The sequence below is a fragment of the Charadrius vociferus genome, unplaced genomic scaffold, assembly GCF_000708025.1.
Source record: "Charadrius vociferus isolate BGI_N301 unplaced genomic scaffold, ASM70802v2 scaffold72, whole genome shotgun sequence".
NCBI classification, from domain to species: Eukaryota; Metazoa; Chordata; class Aves; order Charadriiformes; family Charadriidae; genus Charadrius; species Charadrius vociferus.
Window position 1 is genome coordinate 8,736,277 of NW_009647830.1, and position 11,517 is coordinate 8,747,793.

Consider the following 11,517-nt stretch of genomic DNA (forward strand, 5'->3'; position numbering starts at 1 on the left):
ATCAATGTCCTGTCTTGTAAATTGCTACATTTCAAAAAAAAAAGTTTTATTCTGGAAATTTCTAAACAAAACATTTACATCCTTCTATAAAGAATGATTATTTTTTTTACTTTGCAGTTTAATTAAATTAATTTGTATTACAAATTTGGAAAGCTAAGAAAAAAATATTACATTGCAGATGCATTCAACCCTTGATCTGTAATCTTCCTTTTTTATTGCACACTAGCTGAAAAATAAGTTTGTGAAAGCTTTTAAAAGCGTAATTTCGTAATCTTTTAAAAAAAATTTACGTAATATAAAGTATGTATTTAGCTGATCTTCTCCCATAGCTGTATTTCCTTCCCAAACTTACATGCGTTATAAAGACAAATATTTATTGTTGGGTTTGCAGTACATAGAGGATTATAATTTCATTGAGAAATTAATAGGAAAAAAAATAAAATGTACAGGATTGCATTGGTTTCTTCCCATTCTTATCTCACCTGAAACATATCAAATCCTCCTCTTGGTAGTTTCCAAGAAAAATAGACTGTATTTTCTTCTTGCCCAAACACTTGTAAATCTGATGGCGGATCAGGATCTGAGGTAAAGGAGTGGATGCAAAATTTAATATCAAAATAAGCTATATTAATTTGAAGGAAATTAACATCTACAGAAGACATCACTGTAATTCATGATTTTATAGTTCAGTGTAGAAAAAAAAATTCATTTTGTACTTAAAAAGAATATAGAATAAATTAAATTCACCTCTACATATCAGCAATAGAATCAGAAATAAAACCAATTTTTGTAAATTTTTATGGAAAAGTTGTATCATCCTAATACTATTCAAAACTGATTCAGTTCCTGGAAGAATTCCATTAACTACAGATGAAACTTCTTAATGTTTTTAAAGCTTTTATTTACTTAATAACTTTCAAGGATGTTTAGACTGAAAAGGAAGTCATATATACATTAATTCAGCCATTGTTAAGATGCATTGATTTAATAAGGAATAGTTTTTATTAGACAATACCTTAAAATGTAACAACCCTAATTATCTGAAATTGTGAAAAGTTATTAATAAACCATGAACCTACAGGTGCTAATCTTGAGGATAGTGGGGTGACTTCTTTTTAATCCATTGGTTGTCACAATACTGATTAAGTAATCAGTGCCTGGCAGAAGAGTCTCAAACTTGTACATTCTACAAAGATTAAAAAAAGAGATTGTGTTCTTTAGGATTTTAAAAATGCATGTTATCTTTATATGTTAATTCTTTATAGTATTATGGATGTTATTATATATGTGTGTATATATTATATATATGTGTATACATGTGTATATGCTGTCAGTCAAAAACTATTTTAGGATGACAAAATCTTAAATATGATGCCTCACACTATGGTTCACAGCAAGTTCAAGTTCAAATAGAAAGTCTTAAAAGATTAAATTAGACATCCAGAATGACATGGAGATTCTACTGGTGCTCACTCCAGTGTGGTATTTTGTTTGCTCTTCTTTGCACAAACATATCATATGAGATTTGTAATTTGTTAAAAAATGCAATTCTTAAAATAACTTTTTTTTCACATAGGTATAGCAATGTATATCAACTAGAACACCAAATACATATAACATATAAGTAACACTGTAGGCTACTTATTTTAAATATACGGTGAAATATCTGGTTTGAGTTCACATCAGTTATTTTTTAAATGTAATTCTCATACCTTACACCCGAAGGTAACATTTTCTCCTCATTGAAATCCTTACTGTTTATTGAAATAACATATCCATCAAACGTATTTTGGGCTGATGGCCAGGTAACAGTTATTGATTCAGAGTCTCTGCTATAGTTCAGGTATTTAACTGTGCTTGGTACTGTGTGACAATAAAAAAAAAAAATCTATTACTTTAAAAATACATTTTAAATTCATTACTTTATGACAGGATTCATCATCAGTATGCAATGAAAACTCCACAAAAATTATGTCATGTAGTTGCTTATCTCAAGGACACACAAACTAATACCTTTGCAATAATGTGTATAAGGACTTCTGTTATCCATGAGATCCAGAGCCAAACTGCTTCCTCCACTGTAATACTACCTAGTGCAGTTCTGACATCACTGATGTGGAGTTCCTCAAAAAGGGACAATTGCTCAAGAAAAGAAATGTCACTGTAAGAGGTAACATACTGGGCTGAGACCAAAGTCCCCACTAGCACAGTCTCTTGTATTGAACAGTGGCCAAAAGCACGTGTCTACAGAAAAGCAAGACTTGCTCAGAGTGATAATCCACTTCAGTCATCTCCCAGAATGCAGTTTGTAGCCCAGGGATTTCCTGAGCTAAAGGTGATTTCTCTGAATTTAGTAAACCTCAGCAGATTTCTCTTTTTATAAACGCCTTCAATCTCCACTTGAACCTATGACCACAAAATATCATGTGGCCAGAAATTCTGCAACTTATCTACAAATTCAATAAATATTTCCTTTCTCTTGTTTTCTACTTGCTCTTCTAGTTTCAAGTCCTTAGTTCTTGTAAAAGAAATATCAGTGAATTATCATTTCTTATTCGCTCCATAATTACCTCTCCATGACTTATCCTCTCACAAATTATTTTACATTACATCATTATTCCTGTATCGGTTGTAGCTCAGAGGTTCCTTAAATGCAAAACATTACATATCTGATCACACTTGCTGCCCTCCTAGGAACCTTTTCGATCACATCTACTATACTTGACTTTTTCACATTAGGGACCTGCTAGAGGAGAATAAAACATGCCAGAGCCATCAGCCTGAGAGAGGCAAGGCTGCTGCCACTCCATGTCCCAGGTCCAACCAGCAGCAAGGCTGAAGCTGTATTCCCAGCAGGCACGCACACACAGAGCACACATATACATCACATATGTACACATATACGTAGCCGACCACACAGATCACGCACAGACATGGAGAGCGCTCCCACAAACACAGAGAGCACCAACAGCCTCATCCTGCTCCCCTCTCTAGCTGAGAGAATGGAGGTCCACTAGTGAGAATACTTAAATACATATGTACAAGGTGGATCTCCCCAGCAGTTGGGCTCAGACACTCAGTCTGCCCAGTAGATGATGCTGGATTCCAGACTCTCCAGTTCCTGGCACCCAGACATGTGAGCCTCTGAGGTCGCATCCCCACTCCAGTTGCTGGACCATAACACACACACACAAACACACACACAGAGCTGGCCAGGACTTCCCAGGTCCGAACAGGTGACCCCCCTGTGCTCTCACCCTTAGAGATATGCAGATACCCTCACAGTCAGAGCTGGCCCACACACCCCCTCAGGCCACTTCACCTACACACCAACTCATCTGGCTGGATGTCACTAGCAGTCACACACTCACTTACACACTGGCACTCGCTCTAGATGCTGCACCACAGACACATGGACCCTCTGACTTGTGGTCTGACTCCAGTTGAGGTACTCACGCTCCTGTGTGTGTTCACACACACACAGAATAGGGAAGAGTTAGAAAGGGATTTAATAAGATAGGACAGATTGTGCTGATCAGGTGCAGGGCACAGTGAGACGAGCAAATTGTTTACATGTGATGAGTTGTTTTTATCCCCTTAGCCTTCTAATTTCCCACACTTCTTCTTCCCCAAATAACCTAATCCCTTCCCTTTTCCTGCCTTTGGTTCCTCCCTTAATCACCCCATAGTAAGTCCCGTGCAATCCCAAACTGCTTCTCCCTGAATCCCATACTATGTCCTACACCTCTAGGCAGCAACCCCTCTTAGTCTGAAAGGTGATGCAGAGAGCTCCTCCCAGTGACCTGTTTTGATGGGCTCCATGCCTGGACACAGGGGCTGAGGCTCTCCTGAGAGCCCTGGGAAGGACCTGCACAAGGTGGTCATTCTTTACGAGTCTGTGATTTGGGTTCCTGCCTGCCATTGTGTTTCTCTGGGCTTGTGGTGATGGACCTTTGAATACCTCCTGTGATGGGCCTGAGAGCAGCCTGGCAGGGTATTATTTGGTCTCTCCTTCTTGCTGTTGCCTCTCTGGGCTCCTCTGCGAGTGTACAGGTGAACTGTTATCACACAACCTAACAGGACCAGAACTACATGTTGGCAAGAGGCAAGAGTACCTGCATTTCTATAGACAATACAGCGATGTTTTCTGTTTTGTCTTATAATCTCTTTTAACATCCCAGTTGCTTTTTACTCTGCTGCTGAACTATGTGCTGATTTTTTCAAGGAACCATCCATCATATTCTCAAGATACCACTCCAGAGATGTAACAGTCAGCTCAGATCTGACCATGTATGTGTGACGTTTGAGTTATTTTTGCCTTGTGTATCACTTTACTTTTATCTACACTGAATTGTATCTGACATTTTAATATCCAGCCACTGAGGCACATACAGTCTTTCCACATTTACTCTTTGCTAATTCTTATTCTTACTATCCTGAGTAACTTTACATCAGCAAACTCTGTCACCTCTGTGTTTGTTTACTCTTCTAGATCATTTATGAATGTGTTGGACAGATCAGGTCCCAGAAGTCACCCGACAACCTCCCTCCACTGTGAAAATTACTTTTATCTTCTATTCCTTGTTGTTAGGTCAGTTTGAAAGACTGGTTGCTTTTTTAAGAGCCATAGTGAGGGAATCTCACTGACCTATTCTTTGAAATCCACATAGCATGTATCGATTGCATCTCCCTAGCACGTGTTTGGTGACTCCCTGAAAGAATCCAAGAATTATTTTTTCTTTAGTTGAGACAAAAATAAAATTCAAGAAACAGTAGAAGAAAGCAAGACATATAGATGGAGAAAAAAAAAATGCTGAATTTTACAACATTGTGGTCTCACCTGTCTCTATTTCCTTTGTCACAAAAATACTGTCTCTGAAACCCTCCTTTTCTGTTCGAATTGTAAAGTTGTACAGCTTACCAGGAGTAAGGTTGGAAAACATTGCTGTTTCTTGCTTGACCTTCTGGACCTAGAAAACCAAATACAGCTTTCACAGAACTGCTTGCAAAATTTACTTACATTATGTAAATGGTACCTCCATTTATTCTAATAGGAAACATAGCATTTAATTTAACCTCTGATTAGTTAATAGAAGACTTTAAAAAATAACTGCTTTGCCTATACACAAGTAGTCTTTTAAGAAGCATACCCTGAAAGCACTTGCACAATTTATACACGTGACTTCATATTGATGAAAATCTCCACCAGCACGGTCCCAAGCAATCTGTATTGAAGTGTCTGTAATGTTACCTTCTCGTACGTTGAGTGGAGCTGCCAGACCTACAGAAGCACATAAAACACATTACTGCTCAATCCGACAGTTTTTTGTGGACGCATAAAAGTGAAGACAATCAGTAACAGTTTCAAACAAATAGAGGGCAAAATCTCATCTCAGGAATGCAAACACACGGACATTCCAAAAATAGGAAAATGGAGAAAGAACAAGTAGATAATATTGCCACAATTCAAAGAAAATTGCTTGCTTGCTTATCTTGAACTCACATGGGGCTGCACACGTATTTCTCTCTGAGGATAGCGCTGGCATTCCTAAGAAGAAAAATCCTCCAGAATGATGTTATTCCCACCAATACCACCACCATAGTGCTCAGAATGTACCTAAATTTTGTCAAACAGCTCAGAAAACTGGGTAGACCAGGCAAGACAAATACACTTCATCCACAATTAGTACAGCCTTGTATGATACAATTCAGATCACATTATGGAGGACCTTCCATTCTTCTCTGCATCTCTTTCATCCCCACTACAGCTGCTTCTAGCTGGAATGTACCACAATTCACACTTTTCTAAGAAAAACTGTATACATGTGAGGGGTCAGGGTTTTTTTCCTTCCAAGTTTTTGGGGACCCAGAAGAGACAGACTAAAACTTAGTTTTCTAAGGCAGTTTCATGCTAAATTTAGGAAATGCTTTCACAAGATCCATCAAACCCCAAGTTTTTATTAAAACTATACTTTAAGAAAAATTAGCTTTCAAGGTTTTCACTATTTGGGGAAGAATTTTTCTCTCCTGTCCTCATTCTCTTCTTCTTTCTTTCTTTCTTCTTTTTATCCTTTCTTAACATTTCCTTTTATAACTTTTCTACTCTGAGAGAAATAAAGTAGAACAGAATTTCAAAGGAAAATGGTAGAACAGGAAAAGAAAACCTTCTGGAAGTATAATTATAGTTTAAAAAAAAAGGAAAGTCAAAACATAAAATTTAAGCAGGTATTCTTAAACAGTTTTTAAGTTCTTACTAAAATTATTTTTTAAATGGCCTTGCTAGAAGGAGTGCCCTTCCCATAATACTTTTTTTAATGTCTTCATGACTGAATTTGTTACCTTGAAAAATGGTAACCTCAGTGCTTTTATTATTTGCTTAAAGATGCACCGGGAGGAAGAAACTTCCTAATTTCAAGATACAGAAATAATTCCATTGATACTAATCTTCAAAATGGTAAAAATGTGGATTATTTTCCCCACAAGGACAACAATTTAATACAGCCTAAATTCCTGAAATATTTGTTAGACATTTTTATAGACTTGATATAAAAACCCACAGTTCAGAAAGTTTAGAAATGGTCAGGGATTGTTAGAGTCTTGTTTAAAAACAAGCTACTGTTAGTATAATTATTAATTGCTTACACAGCTATATCAAGGTGACTTTTAAATAGCTTGTCTTTTCTACGGCACTGAAATGAAGTTCAAAGAGTCTATAAATCCAAATTTAATATGGTGCAATTTTATAAGAATAAACTTAAAATACTCACATGTTTTTACACCAGATACATGGTAAAAGGAGCTCAACATTTTTCCACTTTTTGTGGAGACGTAGAAATCATATTCTGTTCCTGCAGTAAGGTTTTCAATTGTTATTTTACCATCGCTTTTTAAAATGAATGTCCCATTAGGTCCTCCTTTAGTTGCAACATATATGCCATCAAATACTCCAATATCAGGCATGCGAACAAATAATACCACAGCATTGCTATATAGCACATAAGGAACTACAATTTGAACAGGCTTGGGTTCTAAAAGAAGAAAAAATAATTGCTACATGTTAAACCAGTTGAAAATAGATTTAGTGAAAACCACACAATAAATCTGAAGCAACTTCCCTGAGAAACATGTTTGCCCACTGCAAACCAATAGGTACCATAATAAAACACGTCATTGCTCAGGAACAATAAAAAACCTTATCTCTTTAGATGTTTAGTACTGGAATCCTAAAAGCATTTGACAAATGATTTAGAAATAAAAGCAAATTAGCCTTCCAAAGGTATCTGTGAATTATCTTTTCAACTACAACTGCACCAAGGAGGTAAGTCAGGATAGCTGAAAAAATATATAGAAAGGTACATGTGGACAGGGAGATGAGCATGGAGAATGGGATACACTTGATGAATGCAATATTGATGTGTTTCATTTTCTTCTCTTACAGTTGGTTCTGACAGCTGTGAAAAATCCCATCTAGAATTTTCTGTCACCTGTGTCTTGAATGAGGTATTAAATCTAATTCTAATATAGAAGATTCTGAAAAATACTAAGCCTCCTACCCCCCAAAATACTGAAATAATTTAGAAAAAATGACAATGCAGCATTTCATATATCTATAACCTGACAGCTGCAGCCTTTATATACCACATGTGTAAGTGAATCCTGCCCATTCCTTTCACATATGCAAAAAATTTATACTGTGCCAGAAGCATTTCAATATCTTGGTAAACTATGACTAACAGGAAAGGCCCTTTGATAAATGATGTAAAGTTTTTACCTTTCAGCTACTACTGCTTCTAACTCTTAAAATTGTTTCCCAGCACCCTCTCACCAATAGCAGGTTAATTTGTTTGTCTTGGTTCACTGAACACCTAATGCATCTCCAAAGATAAACAGTCTGTTTCAGCCTTTCAAACATTCCAATATTTTGTTATTTCACTGCAAATCAATGATTCGCTCAATTTCTTCTGTCAGTGGGAACAATATTCCCTGCTATGGTCCTCATCACAGTTAAAATAACATTCAGCACTACTACTGTGTTTCCCAAAGCTGCACCTCTATGAAAGTTAACAGCATCTGCTTTGCTGTTAACAGCTAGGATTGGATCAGTACATTTCACATTCTAGTTCTCATCCTTGGCTATTAAGGAAATCGACTTGATCTACCAAGTCTGTTAGATAATAGTAATGATAATGAGACTGATGTTGTGTGTATTACAGTCAGTAGTTTTCACTGTTAAAAAAAATATCTTACTTAAAGTGCATTGAATGGTCCTCAGTTCACTCATATTTCCATTATTCACACTTGCCACAGATATTTCATAAGCCATTCCAGGAATTAGGAGATCAATCTTAAATTCTTCTGTATTGTTTACTAAAAACTGCATAGTGTCACCAATGTCTGCATTAGGTTTCACTTGAATGTAGGATTCCTGACCCTCTTGTGGCAGCTCCCAGTGAAGGATTACACTCTCTTCTTGTACATCCTCTGGGTGAATATAAACAGCTGTAGGTGGACTGACAGCTTAATCAAACAAAAAGATGTCAGTATAAAAATATAGATCAAATTTACTATCAATTTACAATCACTTACAAATGATGTCTTCTGATTTATTTTTTTCTTCTAAAAATGTCATAATTTTAAAACTACTAATTCATTTAATTGTTTCTTAAAATAGTTTGCAGACAACCACCTGTTACAGGCAGATTCTGCTTTCTGTTTTCTCTTCATAAATAGGGACTTACTTTACAAGCATAGTCTGTTCCATTGGATATGTACAGAGTAACAAAGATGACACAATCTGAGTCACAGTATCTATGATTAGAAAAATAATCTGCCTTCACCTACAAAATTTGAGACCTCATGGTAATGTTTGTCCTTTGCTAAAATTAAATATACAAATCATAAATATTTATCAAATAGGATGCCGCTTCTATAGCACATATTAATGTGCTATAAGTAAGTCGATAAATAAATAAAGGGATAGGTACGTTTACTCTTCTGGAAGGTTCTGAAGGTTAGAATCAGAAAATAGAGCAAATAAATAGAAAAGAATTCCCCTGACTTTCCCCCAACACATCCCAACAAACCGCAATCTGTACATAGCCTTAAAAATACTTTTGTGCCTTTTATTTTCAATTTAAACTCTGTCTAATAAAATAAAACCTCCAGAAAATGGATACATCACCTGTTGTGATTAACACAGGCTTCTCATGGCAGCTTAGAGTTCCTTTTTCTGCTACGTTCTGTAAATATACCTGATACTGATGATAAGGTCTTACATTTCCTATTACTATTGAAGTCTTGCTTTTTTCAACTGGTAACTGTTCCCAGATGTTGGTTTCAGTATCCAAAATGTTGATGAGGTAGTAATGAAAAGAAGCACTGGATGAATGCTGTGGAAGCTTCCACTTTAAATGTATTTCTGCAGATGAAACATATGTAGCCTCTAACTTCTGGGAGTGCAATGGTCCTATTGAATAAGATTAGGAATAGAAATAGGATAAGAGCTTCTGATATCTTTTATCAATAACTAACCTTATTTCAAATTCAGCCTGAAAAGCTAACAGTACACACTTACTTACATAAATGCCAAGTAGTAATAGAGCAAATGAAACAAAGCAATTTTGACTGTATATCTAATATTGATAGGCAGGTGAATATTCTATCTAATTGACGTTTTCTGAATCACCCAGCTCTTTGCGTAGAACTCAGTCTCCTTGCTTAGGTCCTCTCTCGTATTTCAGTCAGATCAGAAATATCATCTATGACAAATGGTACGAATTACCCATGTTGGTCAAAACCTGGTACTAATTGATTAAAAGGCAAAATCTACTGAATTTCAGAAAGTGTAAGTGTTCCACTTTTATCAATCATTTTAAAACAGTTCTTCATTATGTCTCCTGCACCTCCTCCAACAATTCAGTCCCTAGTCTAACGATTGGTAAATCATCCTATTTTTCCTTGCCTGGACAATCACGTTTCTGTAGATAGCAATGTTGCAGCTGAAAAGACGATTTCTGAGCTAAAAAATGTATTTGCTTCTCACAGAAGAAAGCAGAATATCCTTCCTCCATTATAGAGGTAACTTGGATTACATGGTTTTATATACAGAAAACAAACCGTCAGATTAGGGAGCAGAGAAGTTGGTAGGCACAGGAGATCAGAGGACTTTCAAGTGCACTAAAGCAGCCCAGGGAAGAAGAAGTGAGCTGTACAAAATGTACTTGCTGGAGAAAAGGAACAGTTCTTTCCCCTAAAGAAAAATCTGTATTTTGTTCTGATTTTAAGAAAATGGATCTCTGTCTCATATTTGGACTGCCTTGCCAGAATTGGTAAAAATGTTAGGGCAGTATGTGTTCTTTAACTTTTGCAAATCTGAATATTTTCCCAGTAACACAGGAACAGGAATATGAAGAAAATCTGCACCTAAAATTGTGTCAATGAAGTAATTTTTCTTTGAGTACATGCCCATTTGGTCACCTTTAGACGCAAAGGCATTTTTCATCTCTACCAACTGGCAGGTTTCATTTGGCTTCATTCAGTTAGATTTTACTAGAACCCATTTAATTGGTTCAGGAACTTTTCTTATGCCACACCTCATCATGCAGTGGGTCAAAACACAATGTATTTTCAAACCATGAAGCTTGTCTTAATCTTTACTGCAGGTATATAGGGATATCTCTGTTTATTCCGACAAAATCTTTTACTTCAGATTGGAACGTATGTTTCTGCATTTCATCAGCAAGGCCAAAAAATACCTTACTGCTACTCCGACATGCAGCTTTCCCTTTGGACATCAGTAGGAATTTTGCGACTAAAATTATAGTAAGAATAAGCTTTTAAAATATACTTCACAGAGACAGAATTTGTAGCTGGCTTTCTGCTTGTGGCCACTGAAAACTCCTGAGTGCCTCCTCATCAATCTCAATAAAGCATTTCAGCACAAAAGCAAAATGAAGACATTGGAATCCACTATACCAACTGGTCATCCTGGATTCAGAATTCATGTTCAGAGTTACTCATATTTTCAGACAAAATATCAACAAAAGAAATAATGTAATTAAAGGAAAAATATAAAAAGCATATTATTATCTGGTTATTACTGTTATTTATTTTTGTAACTTACTTGTTTCTACCTTCAGAATTGGACTTAAGATATTCTGTGCCCCTTCTGGGTTCCTTGCTGCTAACAAAAAACTATAGCAAAGGCCAGGAGACAACTGCATGATTTTTGTTTGAGTTGTATTCACAGGCAAGCTCAGAATGTATGGTTTCCACTGATCAAAATAGTACTTAATTATAAGTGCAAAGCCTGACTTAAGCCATATGTCCATATCACTCCACATAAAAACAGCTTCCGTTGTCTTGACATCATGCACACTAAACGTAAAGTTTTCTGGTACCAGAGGTACTGAAAAAGAACACCAAAAATGAAAAAAATCATTGAAAATCATGAAAAACATTTTATATGTGCATCTTCAAAGATACACATAATTGGGGGAAGGCTTTTAAAAATAAATT